The sequence below is a fragment of the Ambystoma mexicanum genome, chromosome 5q, assembly GCF_040938575.1.
Source record: "Ambystoma mexicanum isolate Mex_15411 chromosome 5q, UKY_AmexF1_1, whole genome shotgun sequence".
NCBI lineage: Eukaryota > Metazoa > Chordata > Amphibia > Caudata > Ambystomatidae > Ambystoma > Ambystoma mexicanum.
Window position 1 is genome coordinate 1,115,828,225 of NC_090933.1, and position 24,281 is coordinate 1,115,852,505.

General features: G+C 45.6%; 1 protein-coding gene across 4 annotated transcripts in view; it reads right to left on the reverse strand.

Moving 5' to 3' along the window:
* CYRIB (CYFIP related Rac1 interactor B) overlaps window positions 1-24,281 on the reverse strand; it is an 819,696-nt gene that overhangs the window by 748,752 nt on the left and 46,663 nt on the right. The window contains exon 2 of one of the 4 annotated variants that reach the window (XM_069621630.1): window positions 19,539-19,592. The exons of the other annotated variants lie outside the window; for them this stretch is intronic. The gene's annotated coding sequence lies outside the window, so the exon portion shown is untranslated. The remainder of the gene's footprint in view (window positions 1-19,538; window positions 19,593-24,281) is intronic. 4 annotated transcript variants of the gene reach the window in all.

A 24,281-nucleotide genomic window follows, 5' to 3' on the forward strand; every position in this document is an offset into this window, starting at 1 on the left:
TAAATCGGAATATCTTCCTCTGAAGTCGCTGTAGTGGGGGGGATGAGGGACTATAATGGGGAGGGCCGAGCAGGCGTAAAGAAATCGTGGTAGTGAGTTCATTTTACAGGCCGTAATGCGACCTATTAGCGAGATTTCCTGCTTGAGCCAACTGTCCAGGTCTTTTTCTAAGGCTTGAAGTAGAATCGGGAAGTTTGTCCGGTAGGTGTCTGCAGGAGAAGCGGGGATCTGCACCCCGAGGTAGGGGATAGACTTTTCGCTAAGTGGGATCGCGCACTGGGATCTGAAAGACTCCTTATCTCTCTGGTCTAAGGCTATCCAAGGCTGAAGATTTTGCGAAATTGATGGCAAATCCAGAGACCTTTCCGCTAGGGAGGCCCTCAGGGACCGGGAAGTGTCTGTTATGGTCAGCATCACGTCATCGGCGTAGAGCGCGATCTTATGCTGGGTAGGGCCCACTTGAAGGCCTTTGATTCTGGCACTGAGGCGAATCCGCTGTGCCAAGGGTTCCATAACCATGGCAAAGAGGAGGGGGGAGAGGGTACACCCCCGTCTGGTGCCGCATGTAAGGGGGAATCGGGCCGGTCAGTAGGTCGTTCACTCGGAGGAATCTCGTCGGGGTTTGATAATTCGCTAAGACCAGCTTCGAGAAGGATGGCCCGACGCGGAACGCTTCCAAGGTAAGACGAAGGAACAACCAATCTACCTTATCGAAGGCCTTGGTCGCGTCCAGAGCCAGCAGGGCGAGTTTCCGAGAGTCTCGCTTAGCAATCTCGACCAGGTTGAGGACACTGCGTGTGTTGTCCGTGGTGGCTCTGTGTAGGATGAATCCTGTTTGGTCTGGATCTATAACGTCCAGGAGTATCTTCGCTAGACGGTTTGCCAGGACCTTTGAATAAATGTTCGCGTCTAGATTTAACAAGGCCGCGATGTCTCTGGGATCCTTTCCTGGTTTCAGCGCTAGGACTGTGATCGACTCTTTCATCGACTGGGTTATCGATCCTGAGGTGGCGAAGGAGTTGGAGAGTCGTCATGGGAGCCAGCAGCTGGGGTCGGAAGAGTTTGAAGAATCGTGGCAAGAACCCATCTGGTCCCGGGCCTCTTGGTTTTAAGCTTTTGATGGCCTTGTCGATCTCTTCGCTGGTGATCGGGGCCTCCAGCTCTTCTCTTCTTGGAGTTGCAATCTGGGGTAAAGCGGCCCCCTGCAGATAGGAATGCTGTTCTTCGCTAGATCTTGGGGTGGCCGACATTGTATCCGTCAGGTGAGCCTCTGCAATTCTTAATTCATCCCAATCAGCGAATTGGACTGCTCCCTGGGGGTCCCGGAGGCCTATAATAGTGTTCCTCCTCTTGACTCTTGCCAATTTTTCCACTAGGAATTTGTTCACCTGGTTACCTCTGGCATAGCTCTGCTTTGATTTTGGCTAGAAGCTGGGCTGTGTCCTCCGCGTAGTGGGCCTCCAATTTCTTTCGAGCCGTCTGTAATGCTCGGTATGTTCTTGGGGACCAGTTTCTGGCCTTACACGCCGTCTCCGCCTCCAGTATTTTGTCCTCTAGAATCCGGCGGGTCTGTTTGTTTGTGATAGGCCGCTCCTCGGGATATTAGGACTCCTCTCACCACGGCCTTCATTGCGTCCCACGTGGTCGCCGGGGAGGCATCTTCGTTTTTGTTCTCTTCAAAGTACTGCTTTATTGTTTTAGCCAGCACGTCTCTCGTGGCCATGTCTTCTAGGATCGGGTCATAGAGAGAACAGCTGCGCCGTGGGGGCGGGTCAGGGTTGTGGGCTCTGAGCGTTAGCGTTATGGGCGCGTGGTCCGAGAGGATTCTGGGTCCAATGAGGACCTCATCTGTGAATGCCAGGATCTGCGGGGATGCCAACAGGAGGTCAATGCGAGAGTATGTTCTATGCAAAGAATAGCATGAATAATCTCGCTCCTCTGGATGAAGGACTCTCCAGGAGTCTACCACATCCAGGGTTCGGAAGAGTTTGAGTAGCGCTGTCGCCAGGCCAAAGTCTCTGCGGGCTGGAGGGTGCGATCTGTCTGCTAAGGGGTCAGGGACTCCGTTGGAATCTCCTCCGATGATGGTTTGGCCTTCAGCAAATGGAAGGAGGGCGCTTTCTAGGGCAGAGTAGAATACCTCCTGCTCTTCGTTAGGAGCGTATACCGAAACCAATGTGTACAGTTGGCCGAGCATTCGGCATTTCACCGCCACAAAGCGGCCCTCCGGGCATAGCATGGAGTCCACGATTTGCGGCCTAATACCTTTGGCGATCAACATTGCAGTCCCGCCCCTCTTCGTTCCGTTGGATGCCAGAAATTGCAGTGGGAATTGCCGGTCCCGGAGCCTTGTGAAGTCGGCTGGAATCAGGTGAGTCTCCTGGAGGAAGAGGCCTCCCTCATCATCTGGATGCATCTCAGGATCGCTTTCCGCTTCTGCGGGGCGTTGAGGCCCCTGACATTCAGTGTCAAGAACTTTAGTTTCTGGTGTGGAGTGGGCGTTCCCCGAGCATCCTCTGGAATGGGGCTCTGCTTGTCGCCGGGGGGGGGGTGTTGGGGGGTAGATGCGGGTATTCAGTCTTCATCTCGTGGCTCAAGTTCAGCATGGTTTTCCTGTGGCTGGGTTTTCTGTACCCTCCAACGGGAGGGTAAATTTAAGTGGGGGGGGGGGGGGACAGCATTTCCCCATGCGGGCCTTCCTCTGGCCAACAGGGCCAAAACAGTCCTGCCAGCCAACGGGGCTAGGATCAAACCCCATAATTGGGTTCGTCTCCAAGAGTGGATCGGTGACATACTCCTTGGAGTAGGGCATGGGCTGCTCGGGGCCCACGGCATCTGACGTTTTTTTAGACTTATTGAATCGGAAATTTCATGATTGCTGTGGGTGGAAGGGTTACTTTACTTTCCGGCGTCGGAGTTTTGGACCAGGGTTGCTGTAGTCGTTTCTGGGGTGATTGCTCAGTCTCTCCCGAGGGAGGTAGGGGACTATGGGCTGTTGAGGACTCCAGAGAGTTAGAGTGCAAAGTGTCCTCCAGCCGACTTATCTTGCGCTGAACGCCTTGGAACGTGAATTGGAGAGTGGACGGAAACAGCCATCGATAGCGTATTTGCTGGGACTGCAGGAACGCAGTTAAGGGCTTCAAGGCTCTTCTTTTCTGTAGGGTCATCGGCGAGAGGTCTTGGAAGATCTGAAGTTGAGTGCTCATAAATGACAGCTCATCTTTAGTACGGCTTATTGCCGAGATGGCCTCTTTGGTGGCGTAGAAATGGACCCTGGTGATTACGTCCGGAGGACCGTCGGAGTCCACCCCTCGTCTTGGGCGCAGTCTACGAGTGCGGTCTAGAATGAGCTGGGTTTTGTCCATGTGTGGGAGGAGGGCTTGGAAAAAACTGCTTATGTATTCTGGTAACTCTGTCTGGGACCGATGACGGGACCCCTCGGATACGCAGGTTATTTCTACGAGCCCCATTTTCCAGGTCATCCTCTTTAAATTTGAGTACCTCGTTCCTGTTCTGTAACACCTGGAGGTCGCGTCTCAGTTCTATTAATGCGGCATCATGGCTCTGGGTTAGGTCCTCTACCTCTCCAAGTCTCTGCTCCGCTTCTGTGAGTCGGTGGTCTGTTTGGTCCCTCCGTGTAGACAGTTCAGTCATGCAAGACCGGAACTCAGCTTTGATGTCCTGCATGAAAGCCTGGATGTCATCTCTAGTAGCTAGCTTTCCCTGTTCTTCGGGTGCATTTTGTGGGGTTAGCTTCGGGGAAGGGGCTGACCTCTTCGTCTTGTCTGCGGCCAGCAACATGGCGTAGATATCTGAGGATTTGGTTGTTTTAGCTGGTTTCGACATCTCGCGCGGGTTATGATCTGTACCTCCCGGGGCGGCGGACTTAGAGGTGGGTCTGGTCAGCTATTCCACAGACACCCCAAGTGGTAGAGGATCCAAGGTCGGCAGTAGACTGGGGTCCCAAGGGCGAATCCGAAGTGCCGATCACTGGCAGGAGAGACCCCCACAGTTGTAGGGGCGGAGGCCCAGGACACTCGAGAGGTAGCGGGGACTAATGGGCAGGGGCGCCCCAGGAAGCCACCGGGCGGCGGGGCGCTGCGCAGATAGTGATCTCAGGAGCCTTCGATGTTAGGATCCCAGTGGCGCTGGAGTCGCCAGTTCTGCGCCTCGGGACGGTGGGGTCAGGCCGGGAGCCCAGAGCTTCTTGCTGGATCTAGTGGGGCGGGGAGGTGGGCGGTGCCGTTGCTGGTGCAGGGCCTCAGGCTGTGCGCCAGTCAAGGGTCGGTGGGCCGGGGCGCCCCTGGAAGACGTGAAGGAAGACCCAGTCAATGCACAGCCTGGTGGCGAAGTGGTCGCGACCGCTTCAAGCGGCCACGGGAAACCAGCACCCCCCCAGCCCTCACCTTCTTCAGGGCCGGAGGACCCCAGCCGCCGTTCTCAAACTTCTCAGGGGCGGAGAGGGACGCCGCAGGCTCCTCGCCCAGCGTAGCACCGCTTCCGGGCTCGGGAGCTCCCGCTCGACCAGAGCCACGGGGACAGGGCCCGTTCTTCCCTCGGCGGGGACACCTCGGAGGATTGGCGTGTGGGGGGGTGGGTGGCACCAAGGTGGGACGAAGGCTGCCCCCCGCCCGCTGCACTCGCTCTTCCAGCAGTCGGTGGGCCGGACTCCCGTGCAGTGTCTTCGTAGCCGCCGCCTCTAGTTGCCTCAGGGCTCCACCTCAGCGTCCGGGGCAGGACAGTGATAGCTTGCCGCTCGCTCTTTGTTACGGCGCGGGGCTCGTCACGTCCGCCATCTTGGATGTGCAGGTCGCATCTCGGCGCGAGAGTGGGCCATCACCGATTCAGGGGCTAGTATGGGGAAACGGGGTCCCACCGGCTCACATCAGATGCTCTGCGATCTCAGGAAGCCATTGATCCGCGCGACAGCGCAATCCAATTTCATCGAATGGTAGCTAGTGGCTGCGGGCTCCGGACGGAGGCCATCAAGGAAGCAGCCGCATCGCTGGCTCTCCTGGCCACACCCCTCAATAGTTTGAATTTTACAAACTTAGGGGGAACGCCATGTCGCCCGATTGCCCGCCATACCGTCTCCCACATGTCTGCCTAGAGCACATTGCATCTCTAAGAGGAAACTAGAATGACTGGAATCACAAAAACCCTAAGAGAATGCATACCCCATCTCCATGAATACCTCAACCCAGGACATCTTCATGCATCAGCCACTACAGCCAAAATGCTTTCAGCATAACACACAGCTAGACCAATCATTTGAAAGAACTTTGGAAGCTTCAAGAACACCCTCAACCTTTTGACTAACTCTCCATGTTATTCCTCCTCAACTCTCCACACACAAAGCAGCCACTCACACACAGATCTTAAATGTGACCCTCTCCCCAAACTTTGAAAATCACAAACGTACTTCTGTAACTACAACTGACATACTTGGCCCTGGCCAATAGACGCCCAGACTAGAGGCTCGAGGGCACAAAGCCTTTGACCCCTCCTGCGCTGCACACCTAGAAAGTTACACGCTTGTAACTTTCTATCTGCAACCTCAACACAAAGTTCGGCAAGCTCCCATTTCCCTATCCTCCAACTACCCAAACACACCCACTTTCTCAGAGAGTTGCCAGAGAACCTGTAGATCATGGAAATGGCAACTATGTGCAGCACAAATTCGACCAACATAACACAAACTAGGTGTCGATTGTAGGAGGGCACTCTAACAACTACAATCAGAAATAGGTACATAAATCTTGGTTTTAAGTTTCACCAGCCTCTTGTATTGCTCCTTCAGATTTACCTTGTTCCAACTATGTTATTACCATCTAGGCATCTTGCACAAAGTTTTATCCATACTCGGTCACTAGATTGCCATAGTCGCAGCTCTAATCTGTGACGTTTTTATGCAAATTCCTTGCATCTTGGCTGTTATGCATATAGGATTAGGAATCACATTTTGTAGAGTGCAGCTGCCATCCTTCTAATGTGCATGTCAGTTTGATCCGGTCACACCACTACTACATGCCTGCGCATATCTTTTTAAAAACTATGAATTCCATCCAGAGGTTTTTAAGAGCATTGCCCCCCACTACCTTTTTAAAAGTGTATGGCTATAAAAGAAATGAGCCTTTTGCATATAGATATAAAAATACAATTATTCAACATTTCATTATCACAGATTAAAACCACATAAAAAGCAAAACCATAAAATACTCCCTCAATAAAACCACATCCCCTACAATTCATAATAATCGCACATAAGCATCACCCACCCTGCTCCTTCCATAATCTACCCAAGTTAATTCCAGTAATCGCACACATACCATATTCTTGCATATTAAGAGGCTGAATCTTATACCAAATATGCATAGTTGCGACTGTTATAACCAGTAATTCAGTTGCCATGATTGTAGACCAAAAATGGTCAGATTGCCTCAGATGATGAGCAGAATCATTTGTACCCCTTTATATGTAAGCTGCCTTCTCACATGTAGTTAAAACGGGTCTGCTAAAGTTTGCACACAACCGACGTAAGTCTACTTTCTCTAGGTACCTTATGCCATGCACAGAGGTATTCCATCACCACGAGGATGTTTAGCCTCAAATACAAAGTTACCGTTTCCGGGTATGTGAACACACTTTAGTTAAATAACTGAGTGGCTTTTCATATTCAAAGCTCTGCGTTACAAACCCCTGGGAGAAACTGTAGGGTATTCTCCAAAGTAAGCCTCAGGAATCCCTTATTCAGGTGGCCACGGGAGGGCTGGCCTCTTATAGTCCAACCCTGGGGGTGGACGAGCGAGGGAGAGACACAGTACTATACCACGGAAGAAGGAAGAGGAGGACAAAGTCCCTGGGATTTTCTTTAGTTATTACACATCTACCTCCCTTCCACCCAAAGAAGCTCCCTTAACAAATTCCTACCACCCCTACAACTCTGATAAACCAACTAGAAACCCAAACCCTGTTACCCTCAAAACCCACAACTCCCAGAATCCTTGTGTTCCTGTTTTCCACCCAAATACTGCCCCCATCCTTCGTCTCTACGTACCTCTGGTTATTGTTTTCCGAACACCCAGTCTTCTATGGCAAAACACTACCATTCCCACAATCCTCCTTGTTTATTTCAAAATAGTAATCCCGGTCATTCCCGTTTCCTTCACAAACTTAAGATTTGTGCATGCAAAGGAGAAAATATCTTTGCAAAAGGCTGTAGTGAACCGGGCAGAAGGAGGCCAAGATTGGAGAAGGAACCGTGCCCAGAAGAGGAAGATCCAAGGGTGAAAAGTTGTCACCAAAAGATCTGTGAAAGCAAAAGAGGAAAGCCTGTGAATGAGAGCCAGAGTGAACCCAACGGAGGGAGGTAAATATTTGAGACAGGCCTGAGCCCAGCAGAGGGGGATTCATGGGGTGAAATTTCAACAACCCATCAACACATGACGGCGAGAATAAGCCAGATTGAACGCAACAGAGGGAGGCCCATGCTCGAGAGGGGTCTGCGCCTGGAAGAAGGGGACCCGGGGGTGAAGAATCATCACCTCAAGTACAATCAGAAAGAGAGTTTTGTTATTTGAACCTATCAGATCCTTGGAAGCAGGAGAGAGAACCTCTGAAGATCTTGATATTGATAAGAACTGTTTGAGGGGTCTGCGCCCGGAAGAGGGGGACCCAAGGGTGAAACCATCACCCAACAAACATTTTGAAACAGAACTTCTTTTGTTATTTTTGGAAGCCATCAGGTCCTTTGGGGCAAGAGACTTTTTGTGGAAGAGAGACTTAACCACCAAAGGTCCAGATAGATAAATCTGGAATGGTTGTCTCGTGCTGGGAAAGCTCGAGAGTGTGCTGTGCTCAGGAGTCCTGACTTGTCCCGTGCTCAAAATGTGGGGAAGGGAGACCCGCGGCTAATACATCCTGACTTCTTGTGAGCCCTATCCCACACACTTTTTGTATTTTAGCGCAAGAATTGGCAATAGGTTTTATCTTAGTATAGGCCCTTTTATTTGACATAACGCACCTAGGACTGCCTTATTATTTGATGGTCATACAGTTTAATAAACACCCTTGAACTGTGATCACGTGTGGGTCTATACTTGATACTCTTACACTCTCCATAACGTTTTTTGTGTGAATAGAGCCGATGGATCGAACTCCGTTCCACAGATATTATTTGCCTAACGCTTATAAGCATGGTTTCCAATCTCATCATGGTCAAAGGAGGACAACCCAATATGTTCTAGGTGAATTCACATAGATCTAGCTAGGTCTCCATTTGACAAAAAAACGAATGGACCCTAAATACAAGTAGGATTCCAGAGTTATCCGCGGACTCCGCTACACACTTTATACTTAAGTACAGTTTACTATGCAACACTTTTCTTAATGTGTGCAGTGAAGTAAGGCTCATTGCCATCCTTATTGCTGCCACGGGAACCGCTGTAGGCAATCCGAGGAGCGACCCAAGAAGCTTTCCCTCCAAGGTGTCAAGGCAACGCACAGGGTTACAGGTAAACATGGATGCCCAAAGCTGGTTTTGTTGGCTAAAGTAGTGCATCCGGCGCATGTATACCTAGTCTTGCATGCCGTTCTTAAGACCATACTTGGCAATGTTGCCGGAGAGGACTCACGGCTGGTGTTGTTCTGGTATAGAGGTGAAGTTCGAGGGAAGAGATGGGCAGAGTATTACCATTAAAATCGCGACCTGCATTGAAGCGCTTACTTCCTTTACAAGTTTCCAACAAATTAATCTTCTGACAATAGCCTTGTGAGCAAGCTTTTGGGCCGTCAGAAAGGGTTGCATATCTAAATACAAAGCCATAATGTTCGAATAACGTAGTGCGAAGTTGGTGTGATCCACATACCGGCTTCGAAAGCGACACAAACCGGCATGTCCCCAACGCGCCAGAGGACTCAACAATTATGAAGAAAATTACTAAGTTTAATGGGAAACGTAGTGCACAGCAATAACACATGGTGGTAAGCAGGACCAACATTTAATTAACAGCTGAAAGCCTCAGCAACAGATATTGTGGAAAACGTGCAGTAAAGGATATTAAGACAATGTTCCTTAACTATAAAATCGATCAACACGGTTTTAAAATGGATTAAAACAATTAAGATAGCAGCAGTAATCTAAAGTGCATAACGTGCAAGGTTACAGAGTAGCAGAAGTGGGACGATCAACACAATCGAAGGCGGCAGAATAATCAACAAAGCACAAATGCAGTGCTCCGTCGACACCATTAAGGACATCCATGGCTAATAAGCATAAGGCCCACTTTGCCTGTATCATCAAGTGCTCCTTCCTAAATCCAAGCTGTTCGAAGCATAATAACTTCTTCCCCCAGACCCAATTTTCCAATCAACGTCATAACAGCGTGGCAAAAATGTTGGTGCTAGTGTCTAGCATAGCTAGCCATCTAAAGCGACAATGATCAGAATATGATCCACGCTTATGTACAAGGATCAGGATAGAACAAAGCCAGCTTTGAGGAATGGCACCCCAAGTAAAGATATTCTTATGCATATTGTATAGCACTCTTGCCCAAAATTGGCAAATATAGTATTAAAATCTAATCCTCAAACAATTATGGCCAGGGGCCGTCAGCGGTTTAAGTGTAGCCAATATATCTTGTTCCCTTGTCCCAATCCAAGCTTTTAACATGAGTACCACTCCAATTCCAAAATGCTGCATAGCTCTTTCGGGGTAATCGCAGAAATGTAGGTACGATCCAAATGCCAGAATTTGCGCAAGTCAAGCTGTTTTGCCCTCCCCAATCTCAGTGATTTAGAAATATTTTGCACTTATGGGGTTCCCCAATGCCCTTAATAAGGCAGGAACGCAATGTGCTTAATTCATTCACACTCCATTTAGATTTTGAAAAGGTTGCTTATCTGGTCCTTTTTATTATCTCTTATAAATGTTACAAAAGCAAACCACAGACATAAATTAAGCAGGAATACTTCAGTTAGCGATCCTCTAAAACACCTCATCTCTGCCAAGCGCTTCACTGGAAACCCCAGGTTGGAAGAGAGCCACTCGCCAACAGGAACGGGCTGAAGGATCACATCTGCTTCTGTCAGCCCAGCCGAAGTCCAAAAGAGAGAGTGACTTGATTTGACTGGACTCCATCGTCTTTCACACTGATGTCAACCCAATATTTTTCCAAAGTAGTTCAGTTAGTAAAATTCCACAGCTGCTCGGCTGGTGCAGCAATCGAAGCTCACCGCTTTAATTGTAAACTCCGGGTTTCTCATGGGAGCTGACAAGTCTTGCCTTCCGCCTCTTGTGGAATGCACAACAAACTTGGTCTAAACACAAAAACAAGTAGTCTTTCCATGGCTTCAGCAAACACACACTATGTTCAGAAATGGACTTATTTCAGCTTGGAGTCAAATACTCACTTGTGTTCCCAGAATGCATTTCCCCTAGACTATATTGTAATCAAAGAAGTTACACGTTTTAAATGCATTCTCACCAGGATATATAACATTTCCCAATTTGCTGATTTTTTAAACTCATTTTATGACTGCGATGCCAATTCTTATATTTGTTAATGATACTCCCAATCTCGTTTTTTGTTCCCTCGCAGTCGAGGTCTTATCTTTTGATTGCAGTCACAGTTTTGCACTCCACATTCTTTTCAATATGTATTTTATAATCTAAAAGCGCTGGCATTACCCTTGCCCTGGGCGTTGATCTTGGCTAACACAACGATTGTCTGATTGCTTCATCCAACTCCTGCAAATCCCTTCTACATTGTTTCAATAAATCTTCTGGGGAAGATAGCAACATATCACTGATGTATTGATTAACCCTTTTCACATTCGCCTTGGGCCACACAATTCGGTTGCCCTGGGCAGTCCACCACCATCTTGCCTAGGGCTGTTTTTCTAATCTTTTGGTATGTCCGTATGCAACATTACTGTTAGCATAGCAGGACCACTAAGAGGTATGCATAATTTTGTATTTCCGAACAGTACCACATAACGTGTCAGTTAAAAAAATACAGTCCATGCAAGAAGAGCTACGGCCATTGGACCAGGTAACAACTTCCATCAAACTTACACTCTCACTCGGAATCAAACGGACAAGGTTACATACGGAATACTTCTGTTGATTTCCTTCCCCCATTTAACAATAGGCAGGCATATGCAGAAAACCGAGAACACGTTTCTTTTGCTAGACCACCCACATTGTCTAGGTAGTACTCTATCTTTGCAGGTCCTCAGTCATTGTGCCATCCGGGGGATCATACAGATTAAGAATTAGTATACACACATTTTTGACAGTAAAATTCTTGCTCTCCACCGCTAGACAGTTATCGTTGGCTAACTTAAAAGTATACTTTGCTGAAATGTCTTTGTCTAAGGCCTATGCACAGACCTCCCTTGGGCCCCCCTTAGTTGCAGGTAGGGTGAAAAGCTGGTAGCCGTCCAAGGTTAAAGTAGACATGAGCCAAGTCTCCTGTAGGGGAAATATGTCTGATTTTACCATGACATCGTATCCTGCAGGCTGGGACAAAAAATCTAAAGTACCATGTATGCCACGAAAGGACCTGGCCATAGGGGGCGATTTCTGCTGGTCACTCTCTCTTTATCCTATACCGAGGCCCGTTATTCATCGCCCTGCATTTGTAAAGAGCCATTACACTGTTTATGCTCCTAAAGTCAACTTTTGTCACAGGGATAGATTGGGTGTAGAGGAGCACTCCAAACTTGTACGTTACTTGGCGTGTGTTCAAATTATTTTTCATATAGTTGCGACTTACTTAGGTGCCATACAGAGTATGATTCTGGGCTACAGAATCCGTAATCAGCAGAAATATTTGTGGGATCACTTAGAACAAAGTGACCTAACTCTGTGCACACTATTGGGCATGAAATCATGCAAAATAAATCTTCTTGATACAATTTTGTAGTTGATAACGTTTTTTACTTTTAAAATCATTCAAAAATAGAGAGAGATCATTATACTTAATATCGATATCACAGTTCGATTTTACAAATATTCCAAAAAAAACACAATTCACAATTTGGCATTCTTCATGCAAATCATTAATTCAAATTAATTACAGTTTTTTCAATGAAACTTGTAACAGCTTTTTAAAATAGCATCACCAATTTTGTGAGGTCAATAATTCATTTTGTATAAGTTTGTAAGAACTTACTCCAAGGTGTTCCATGATGGTTATTGAACTGATCTTTAGGTAGTCTTTTTCACGACGCATTTCGGGCTCTTTATGCCCTTCATCAGGTGCGACCAAATACTATTTTTCAATGTGTTGATTCTGAAAATTAAACATATTTTTATTTCTATTTAGAAATTTTGTCCTTCATATGTTTATTTTTTAAAAGCAAATGTATTTTTAGAAAAATGATTTCTTATTGTGTTTATTAAGTGACCATTGTACCTGTGATCCTGTGCCTTCATCTACTACATGTTCAATTTAGCTCCAAGAGTTTTAGCCACTTCGGTTCTATTGTGCACGTAAGGAGGTTTGCTCGATCTGTTAAGAAACTAGCAAACATTCGTTTTTAAAGCCGATTCAACTTTCTGTAATGGTCGGTTTTGTGCTGGGAACAGTCGCTGTGCAAGAGCGCTGTGCCCCAGTCACAAAACCAAAATTTAGCATCTTTACAAGTTGTTGCTTGTTTAACATTTGGTTATCTCACCTGTGTCGAGCGACCGACGCAGGGAACAAACTCCTTGTTTGATAAGCGTGCGTGCTTGATGTTCAGTACGCGTCTGCCGGAATTCATCCAAACACTCGGTTTCTTCAATTTCACCGGTCGATGTGTGCGACATGGCCTCTCGCTGTTATTCAGTCCACAGTATGCATGTTGTGTTACCGATACTTTGCAAACACATCGTTTTAGTCAATTAGGGCTCCATCTGAATAGTCCTTTGTTTCTTTCAATTACATTGCTGAGTTACTGGTTGTGTTAATGTACCCCACTGAAACCGTGGGCGTGATCTCACGGATACTCCGGTTATTTTAAAGTATCAGTTTTACACGATATTGTAGACATGCTCATTATTATGTTAAACATTACCCTGGCGTTCCTTTGGGTTGGTCGCTCGACACAGGTGAGATAACCAAATGTTAAACAAGCAACAAATTGTAAAGACGCTAAATTTCGGTTTTGTGACTGGGGCACAGTGCTCTTGCACAGCGACTGTTCCCAGCACAAAACCGACTATTACAGAAAGTTGAATCAGCTTTAAAAACGAAAGTTTGCTCGTTTAACAGATCGAGCAAACCTCCTTACGTGCACAATAGAACCGAAGTGGCTAAAACTCTTGGAGCTAAATTGAACATGTAGTAGATGAAGGCAAAGGAGAAGTTCACAGGATCACAGGTACAATGGTCACTTAATAAACACAATAAGAAATCATTTTTCTAAAAATACATTTGCTTTTAAAAAATAAACATATGAAGGACACAATTTCTAAATAGAAATATAAGTTTAATTTTCAGAATCAACACATTGAAAAATAGTATTTGGTCGCACCTGATGAAGGGCATTAAGAGCCCGAAACGCGTTGTGCATTAGAGAAAAAGACTACCTAAAGATCAGTTCAATAACCATCATGGAACACCTTGGAGTAAGTTCTTACAAACTTATACAAAATGAATTATTGAACTCACAAAATTGGTGATGCCATTTTAAAAAGCTGTTACAAGTTACACATCTGTTTCAAATTAAGTACAGTTTGTTCAATGAATGAATGATTTGCATGAAGAATAATGTCAAAATGTGAATGTGTTTTTTGGAATAGTTGTAAAGTCGAACAGTGATATCGACATTAAGCATATTGATACTCTCTATTTTTGAATGATTTAAAAGTAAAAAACGTTATTAACTACAAAATTGTATCAAGACGATTTATTATGCCCAATAGTGTGCACAGAGTTAGGTCACTTTGTTCTAAGTGCTCCCACAAATTTTTCTCCTAAATTCAACTTTCTCTTAGGCCGCCCACGCTTGGTGGGTTATTTTTTTCCGCTTTGACTTTAATATTAATAATTCGAGCTGCACCCCCTTCATTAACTAGGCCCTGTTGAAGTTTCACAAAACCAATAGCATAGAATTTCTTGCCCAAGAGAATTTTTGTCTCCACCATCATTCGACTCACAAGAGTTATAACTGCCCAACTGGTCTGACTAAAATAGGGTGGGAGTTTCACACATTCAATATCTTTAGAGGTCATAATTTGTAGGTGCCCAAGGTATTAAAAAAAGGAGCATCCAATTCCCTCTGCTCAAATGAGGGGAATACTCGGTGGGCGCAATTTCCTCAATCCAGATGGTGCGAAAGTAATACGCAGGTACCTTCTGAGAAGTTTGTGTGACTAGAATCTTTATTCATAATGTTGTGCTTTTGATGCTCAACCAGAGACCTTCCCGCGACCCATACCAGAGTATGCTCATATAAGTATTGCTCATCTCATCTTTTTTCGAGGGCCTCCAAATCAGCCGTCCCAGTGAGTGCCCAAGGTAGTTCCTGGTGAGTTTCCCACATTGCACCCCTACGCAACTGTATAGGCTTAGTAGATGGTTTCACTTTTCAACACCCTTGATCTCGATCAGGGCGACTGGATCTACTTCAGGGTACTGCAGTCATTTGTCCAATGTACCACATTGTCGTGCACAATGCTTGACATTGTGGCTTTTCCTCGACATACTGGGTCCCTCCATGGTAATATAGTTTGTTCTTTTCGATCCACTTTGTGTCACTGCCAAGTTCCCCTGCATTTGTGGGTGGCCTAGCCGGTGCTTAATTTCTTTTTAACTGCCACGGCCGTGGGCGTATTTCTTCTTTTCCTGCGTTTGCGGGGTCCGCAGCGAAAATCACCATTATCAACTACAATGACTCCTCCATATTGGATCCCCTTGTGTAATTATCGTCCACTGTGCACAGTACATATGGGGAAAATATTAGTGGTGTATTTAACATGCTAGATTCATGGTCCATGTACTCCTCCTCCCATTCCGCCTTCCTTTCATTCAAGCCGACCCTCTGCTCCCGGACTATGGCACTATTACATAAAATAACATCCACTACCCTGGCCAAGATATCGTTTATAGCCCTTTGGTCTTTGGCCAGGATAGAGCAGAGAACAAAGATAGAATCCATGGTCCCTACTATCCTAGTCATCCTTGGAACAAAGTTCGAGTCATTTAAGTCAATCATTTAATTCAGTCATTTAATCTGCTATTTTCATGAGAAGTGCTTCCCGACGTGTCGAAGCTGGAGGTGGCTTCATCTTCCTGGGAAGTGTTCATAATACGCTCTAAATCAGGGGTCACTGGCAAATTAGTGGTGGGGTGGAGATACCACAACTTAGACACTGCCAGTGAGGCCTGCATGTGATAAGGGATGTCATCAATGTCGTTGGAGGCATTGTCCGTGCCATTGCGAGAACAGGGAAAAGGTTTGTAATCCGTTCCCATTCCCGCTGCTTTGTGGTAATTAACTTTGTGCTAGCCGGTGCTTGGTTTTGTTGCAAGTCTGGGTTACCAGTTGTCACAATCTCTAGCAGAGACCTCTCCTGTATGTTGCCGCCCCCCTCTCACCCATTTATCCGAGGGCTGGTCTCAGGAACGCTGGAAGCAGTACCCTCGAGACTTGTTCCGGCGTGTTTTGGGGACTGTATGGGTTCTACTGTCCACCGCCATGTATCGATTTGCTCCACAAGAGATAGGAGCGAGGAGGAAGCGGCTTAGAAGGCTATCGCTTATTACCATTGACCTCCATTTTCAGTCACATAGGCAGTAAACGTATACAATGGGACTCACTCATACAGCACCTACTCGTGAATATTGTAGCCAATCAACAGTGCCGACTATGGCTGGGGCGCATTCCGCAACCCCCAACTGCAGCGTGGACCACTGCAGACCACTCGCAAGCCGATTCGCGCTGCTCTGATGGTATTCAGGGAAGTCAAGTAGCAATCTACCAGCAGCACCTGCCAAGCCAAGTAAAAACAGCAGTGTTACTCCAACCAGGCAGAATGCACAGCCCCCACTGCAGACCACTCTGCGCCTTACTGCTTCAGAAATTGCGACTATATCCCACGTATTCTTGGCATTTCTCTTCTGCTTTTCTGGTACAAGTTACATAATTCCAGTGGAAGGGGCAGAGGGGCGCTGCTTTTTCTGTGTTAGCAGCACGGTTCTGGCATTCCCTTCCTCCACCCCCGTGTGCTATTTTCGTTAAACTTGCTTTCAGGAGAGCCCCAAAACTTTGCACTCTTTACCTCTTGTTGTCAGCCACTTGGGAGCCTAGGGTTATTGTTGCACTCCACAAATCCCTCACAAAATTCAAATAGAGAACTAGGAATGTTCCCCCATTAAGCAAGCCAGAAAGGCACTGTCTAGTAGGAGGCGCACTAGGAAAAAATTGCCCATGCACCATTTCAACTTTGGGAACACTCCTGTATTGGAATCATCATATGCAAATCAATAGGTGCATATAACTGGTTGGGCTACTGTACACCCACGAGGGCGAATAAACATGCACTTGCCTCAGACAATGTTTTGGGGGGTGAGTGGGTCATTAAAGCTTCCGAATCCGTGAGCAACTTGGGGCTGTGTGGTGAGTGTGTGAAACGAGAAAACCTTTTTAATAATTGCATATTTTTTAATCTTGCAATTCTGAATTTCTCCACTTAGTAGGTCCCATTTATACGTTCTGTGCACCAGTGTTTGGCCACATCACATATTACATGCAAAAAAATTGTGTGAATAATGTGGTTCTGTTGAAAATGAAGTTTCCCAGCACTGCTGTAGTTAAGAACAATTTTCCAATGTGTGCAAGTCAATGTATGCAAGTCTTTGTTTCTTATTCAACATCGGGGTTCGAAATTGCGGGGAGTTATTTTGCTCCTGCTTCTACCTTAATGGAGCCTGGTTAGCTTAAAACCAACAGTTACCAGGAGCTACAGTTGCATCTACAGGCCCACTGGTGCCTTCCAAACATGCATATGTGACCTAGCGTTTTAAAAAACAAAATCAGGGATGAATTTCAATTAAATCTAATGGAACACACATAATGGGCACAACGTTACAGGGGGTGTCTTGTGGAAGTTGGGGTTGCAGTGCATGGTGTACTCGCTCCTGGTTCCACCGGAGTAGCACTTCCCTACTGTTTGATACCGGACACCCAGGGGGCTGGTTTTAGGTCCTGCTCATGGAATCTTAGTTTCAAACCCAGCCAATGTACTGCTTAGTAGATAAAAAGGGCCATCTAAGAACTGAAATCCTTGCATACATTTTCCTATGGCAAATGGAGTTTAAAGTAAAAGGTCTTCTCGTCCTTTTCTTCTTCTATCTAAAAAGGTATGTCCAGCTCTGTCAATGTCTCTGTTGCTCATTTTGGCATGCAGCCACCACATTGATGAAGTCTACAGGCATTTGAAAGCCAATGCATCCTACCATCGCAGCATTATATTTTCATTTATTCCAATATGGTGCGACATGTACATTCCAACCCATTCGCAAATCATTAGGGAACTGTAGTGTCCGGTTGTTGGAGGTTTTTGTTGTTGCCGTCATTAGCCAAAGAGGTTTAGCCACAAGCGCCTGGTCTGGTCAGAACAGTCAGTCTGAGAAAGGTTAGCAACTCATCTCAGAGGGGGGAAGTAAAAGCTACTTCTGCTCAACACGAACCAATGGCGCAATGGTGAGGAAACAGGAGCTGAAACTGGAATTAAAATGTAGTTCCTCACAGGCATTTCATTATGACCGTTGGCCTCTCGCGTTTGGCTGGTTACATAATTCATTCCCTTCAGCTCCGCTCATTGTCTTCCTGTTCACAGACAGTCCATGGCAAATATGATGAGCACCTCATTTGCAACGGTAAAGCAGGCGACTATCAATGCAAAATGGGAGTGTTAAGATGTGCTCAAGTATCTATATTGCATACACTAAGCTCTAAATGAGCTTCCAGAATTCGCCAGAGAGAACAAGCATATTAAACAGGCTTTCAAAGTCTACACAACTGCAGTATGGTGCAGAAGCGCTCTAAGGTAGCACTGGGGCAGCAAGCACATAGTGCAAGCATGCAAGGTATGATGCATATTTTGTGTGTAAAAAAAATTAAAAAAAATATAAAAATAAAACAAAGTTGCTTTTGATTTATTTTAGACAAGAACACAAACACAACTAAAGGCAACCCTCCTAGCAGTGCGAGAAGGAGCACTGCATGCTCCTGCTGGCCATTGCGCCCGTCGTAGCGTTTTAAATCGGCAAAGGGGAGCTCTGAGCTGTGGGCAGACTCCTGGTGTAACTGGTCCTTTACACTGTACACCATGCAGCTGCCTGAACTCATGTGGCAGCCTAAGGTCCGTCAGACCCCGCAGAGGAGCAGACTAAGCCAGTGGGGCTAGGCTTTCTGCCCCCCACCCTCCAGGATAAGATGGGCGGCTATCCCAGTGGGACCTTGCAGCATCCCGAGAAAGGACTGAGAAAAATACAATATGCACCCTCCGGCACAATGAAAGTCTTGGGGCTAAGCGAGCCAAGTAGGTGGCCCCGATCGGGCAAGGTGAAGAGCAGGATATTCAGTATTAGCCCCCTAGGCTAGGTTGGGCGCAGTGTGCTTGGGCGTCTGCATTCCCCAGGTCCAAGCAAAGGCTTTCAAGTGTTACGTAGCCCGCATGAAGTCCTCATTGACTGCTATACGGTTTGTCATGTGCATATTTGACGACCAGAAAGCTGACAATCACCATACGGGGTGCTTTGCGGAGCATCCGCTGACAAAACATGAAAAGAATTGCGAGAATGAAACTACTTCATGTAGTCATCTGTGGGGTACGAGCCTGGAGTCCCTACGAGACAGGCTAGTCTCCAGAACAGGCACCGGGAAGTCCCATAAACCAGACAATCTCTCCATTAGAGGTTCATTTTAGAGTGTGTACAAAAGAGTAGACGGGACTGGCCACTTGGTCCCTATTCGACAGGACACTCCCTGTGATCAGGTGAAACCACAGTATGCACTCGGAGGAAAGAAATGGGCTCAACTAAGCGGGTCAGCTCTGACTGGCAATCCAGGTTGACATGAAACAGTTGAAGGGAGATCATTTCTGGTAAACTGCCCTTTTTGACCCTTCCAGTATCCGCTCCATGAAGCTGGTGGTGAGGATTTGGTTAATAAAACAAGCTCGATCAATAGTGACCAGTCAGGCCACTCGGTCGCTGTAGCATCTTGCGATTTGTTACGTTTTGCCATTAAAATGTTGTTAAAATTGTGCGGCCGTATTCATGAAGATGGTAAGAAGCAAAGTATGCATACGAAAGAACTTCAATACCCGCTTTAAGTGTAGTACAGCGTTTGAAAGAGAGGGCAGCAACACTTCTGACCAACCCATTCAGCCTTTTGTTATCGCACCGATTGTTATCCTGTCTCAAGAAACTGACGTGCTAAGAGAGCAAGAAGCAGGTCTTGCACCATCACCACTCAACTATCCAACCCACAAAGTCGGAAGAACGCAAAACTAAAAAGAATTGTGCATGCTAAAATTGTACCTGAGCAAGTCTCTTGCGACGCCTCTATTCAACCACGGAACTCTACGATTGCCACTGTTAAAAAACAGAAACAGAGGAATACGAAAAATAAGAGAAAGGGAGTACACAAAAAGAAAAAGGCAACAACATCATGAGGAGATGCCACCATGCTGGCTTCTGAAGGACAATGATGTATAGGAGTCTCACTTGGGTGTTAGCCAAAACGCTTCCCCAGACAAAGTGCGAGAGCATAATCAAAGAAGGCAAAACGGGCCCCATGGAGTCCCCGTGGCAACTACAATGGCCACTAATAAGGATCGTCAGGATCATTCTGAAGTTCATTTACAACATAACACTGGGACCGTCCTGGTTCTGGACATTTGCATATTATCATTTAGGAATAAAAGGCCTCAGATCAGAACTTGCTAAAATTCCTTCATTACGTATCTTAAATTCCTGCGACTGAGTTTACAGAACCTGTGAAGTCAGCTCCAGGTGGCATGACGTGTGTGTACTGCTGTTTACCACCGACTGCCTCTTTTTAAAGCTCAATCAGAATCGTTTGAATTTTGGGGATATGAATTAGACAGGGTTCTTGCAATCGCTGAATTGCTGCGACACCTGTAGAAACATCTTGAAAACTAACTCCATCTGTTTTCAATACTGAAACTGTCCACGCTGTTTTTGATCATGGGACAGGGTGGCGGTGGTTGAAGAGCATGTTGCCAGGTTGTGAGAGGATGAAAAAGTGAAAATGTGCCCAGGCCTCATGAAAAACTAGAGGACACTAATTTCCCTGAGAAAGGCCCTTCCTTAGAATTTGTACTCGACCATACAGTGTTTATGATACAGGAAACGCCAATTTTCACGTTCATGGTTTTGTTATACATCAGACAATGGACAAAAAGGGAACTAAAGGGTGTCCATTTGACAGCCTTACCATAAATAGGGGTAAAACAGGAATTCAAATCTTACCTGCAAACCCCTATTGATTCTGACTGCAAAGTATTGGCCATTGAAATAACGTGGGAAGGCCCCACCAAGTTGAACCTGTTGGTAACGTACAACCCCCCAGGTGGATTAGGATTGGAGGACGTTTGTAAACAGACACCATTATTACAAATTGGGTAGAGGACCCTATGGAAGATCTTATTTTATTGAGTGGAGATTTAAATGCTAGATGCGGAGACCACCGCTCAGTTGATAAATACTCAACCACTGAATCAGATAGTACAATGGTATTAAAGGAAGTAAACCTGAGGGGCCGTAGGTGTTTTTTTTAAAAAAAAGATTTTTTTTTTTTTTTTTTTTTTTTTTTTTAGGGACTGGAGACTGGACATGGAGAACAAATGGAGACATTTGTCTCAGGGACAAAGGATGGCTACCCTGGACTATCTCTGTGGAAACCTGCCCCCGATAGAAAGAATAAGTATCCTTAATATTTGTAAAAGGGCCCACATTAATCATGCAGCTCTCATTGTGTGGCACACAGAGCAACCGGATCAACTGCTTGGAGGCCCCAATGGATTGATTCCGAATCATGGGGGAAATAGATTGGCCTGGTCAGGATGCAATATACACAAAGCCTATTCCACCTTACGGTCGCAGTTTCGGTTTGTTTGCCCTGTATTAACCAAATCATCTCTAGATGAGTTTGAAGCATGGCTGGCCACATTTGCTAGCAGCACTGGCAGGGCCAGGGAAAAACCTTCAACATTAACCAACAAATAGGCTGTACATGCTTTCGACGTAGAGATCCACAAAGACGAAACCTTATGGTCTGTCCGCTGCTGTCTTAAAGGCGGAATACCGTCTTTGGTCGGGCCTCCTATGCACTCTGTTTCAAAAGGTTTGTGGGGACCGTAGAATCCCTGGGTCCTGGAAGAGATCTATATTGGTCCCGGTTTTTAAAGCGGGCGATCACTTGATCCCTGAAAATCATCCGTTATTGTGTTTACTTGATATAACTGGTAAAGTTTTCTCCACATATGCATTAGAACATCATGGGTTTCTGCCAACAACATCCTACATCCTTTTCAAACAGACTTCCATGCAGGGTCTAATACAGTGCATAACATTTGGTTACTAGATACCATAATTACACAGGTTAATTTGTGCCAAGCCCCCTCAGTCTACATAACGTTTGTCGGGATTTAGGTCACCTTTGGACCACGTAAATCGTTACATTTTACAGAACAAGTCGAGGGTGGGGCTGGCCCATTTGGTTACTTGAAATAATTACGGCATTGAACTCCGAGACTACTGCCCAGATTCGTTTAGACAATAACGGAGGGCTGTCTAAATCTATGAGCATTAACAAGGGTGTAAGCAGGGGTGTATGCTTGCACCCCTGCTTTTTAACATTTCCATCTCTGACCTGCCGGCCCACCTGGCAAAAAAGTGCCAAATGTCTCCCGGAAATCAGGAAAACGGGTGTCTGCGATGGTTTATGCAGATAATTTGGTGGTATTTGGCCAACCTTTGACTGGAATGAAATCGATATTGAATGAACTTAGCGGTTATTCTCATGAACAAGTATTGTCTGTTAACTGAAACAAAACAAAAACCATGTTGGTGTCATCAAATAAAATTAACACACAATTATAGAATACCGGGTTGGGGCATTATTGGATACATTTGATTGCTACAAATAATCGGGCCTGGAAATGACGAATAGAAGCAAATCCAACCTTTTTATTTAATCAAAGACCAGAAGGCTAAGCAAATTACCCACTTAATCTGCAAGTTTGAGAGTAAAGAAGTAGAGTTTTCCGAGGGGGGTGTTTGCTCTTTATAAACAGCGGTTTTGCCTCTCAGGGTTTTTATGGCCTAGAGGCTGTAGCTCTTTAGGACTTGAAACGGTTGAAGGCTATTTTTTGGCTTTGTGTGTTGGGCTTGTCACGGTCCACCGCTATTGGTTATGTCTGCCTAGAGCTAGGCCTGGTTTCATTGAAATCTCTGCATCTAAGACATAGGGGCAAACTATTTTTGAAGGCAAAAATGTCCCCCTCAAGCCCACTACTGACGAAACTAAACTTATAGATTGTTATGATTTGGAGCATGCCCGTTATGGAAGATCTATTCGTGTGACTATTTAAAGGAACTGTGTTCCATGATAAATTGGTACCCTGATTTTAAACGGTGTGCCAACTTTTTTGTATTAAAAAGGTGCCCTCAGTCGTAGACTAGTAAAATGGGATTGGCTTAACTCCAATCACTTATTGCAGCTGCACGCATACCCACAGGTAGCTCAGCTAACCAATATAGTAAAACCTCAACAGTACTTGTTACTTTGCCCGATCCTGCAGTTCACAGTTATAGTCCACAAATGCATACTAACCAGCTTCCTGTTGTGCTATATGTCAGGCAAAGTGAAAGTTACCGCAGGAGGCCAGATTTTGTAGGATCCCAGCAAATCGGGAAACTATTAAACATCTAATGACTGAATGCCCTCTTAGGGCCCTTCTATATGACCACCTTGGGTAATCTTGTGTAGGACTGCGAGGATAATAAATCTACTGAGTTTTGGTCTTGTTTATTACTGAATCTGAAGCAGCGCACTTCGCACTTTACAGTGTCTGGAAAGATGCACAGAAATGCTTTATGGCTTGTTAAATTGCAATGCACGTAGTTACTAAATGAAATTACTGATGCGTTTTGATTTTTCTTGTTTTAACGTCTAGATGAAATGCTCTGCTTAACGGATCGGATTCATTAATTGCTAAAGGTTATATTTACATTTATGTCGAATTTGTATTGTAAATTTATATAAATATGAATTGAAAAGGTTGATGGAATTAAATACAATAAATAAAATAAGTAAACTGTTTTTGACTCTGCAACCACCCAAGATCACGATCCCTGGTTTCGACCTTTTGGTCTTTATTTTGCACCTGCCGGGGCCTGTCGGGGCTCCACCATTCTCATCGGCCAGTGAGATGCATAGGTACTACAGTCCCTGCCCAGCAATATCTTGTATACCATCATTGGGCCTAGACTCTCCAACTGTCTTTCAGCCAGTTGATTGTGAGTAAAACCGCAACACAGAGCGCACCCTACTTAACCCCTTCTTTTAATTATTTCTTGTTTTTAACTTTCCTTTGCACCATTTTGCATTTGTTTATGCAGTCTCTGTACAAGGACTAGGAGTGGCAGTTCTTCTAGCAGAGCAGGTGCCCATTCTAGTGTTCAGATGTCTTAGCCCAAATCCTCATTCCCTGACCGTGCACAGCTATAAAGCTCTTGTCGCCTATCCCTCTACAAGCTCAAACTAACATCGAGATGGCAGTAGGGGGAGAAGGGGGTTAGTTCTGTTAAGGCCAATACACGAAGACTGCAAGATCAACATGTATACAATGACATGCCTTGTGAATATACAAGGTCTCTGGTTCTCTTTCTTACACCGCAGAATATGAACAATTGCCTTGAGCCATGAAAACATACAATTCTATTCTTTAACCCGAAATATGTTCATTCTTATTCAATTAAGTCGCCGATATTCTCAGGGTCACAATATCGGATGATAAATCACACATTTGTGTGTATACATATAATGAAATACTGCTGCAGAGTTTTTCAAATCCTTGTTCGCCCCATTCCCACATACATATCCATTTTAATAACCTTGTGCTGTTTTGCGATTTTGCACATATGCAAAAATCTAAAAGGGTTAAGAGGAAGGGAAACACTATACAAGAAAAATTGCCTTTCTGGGGTAACAGTTCTCCACATCATATCATCTCAAGCAGATAAGTGCAGGTATCT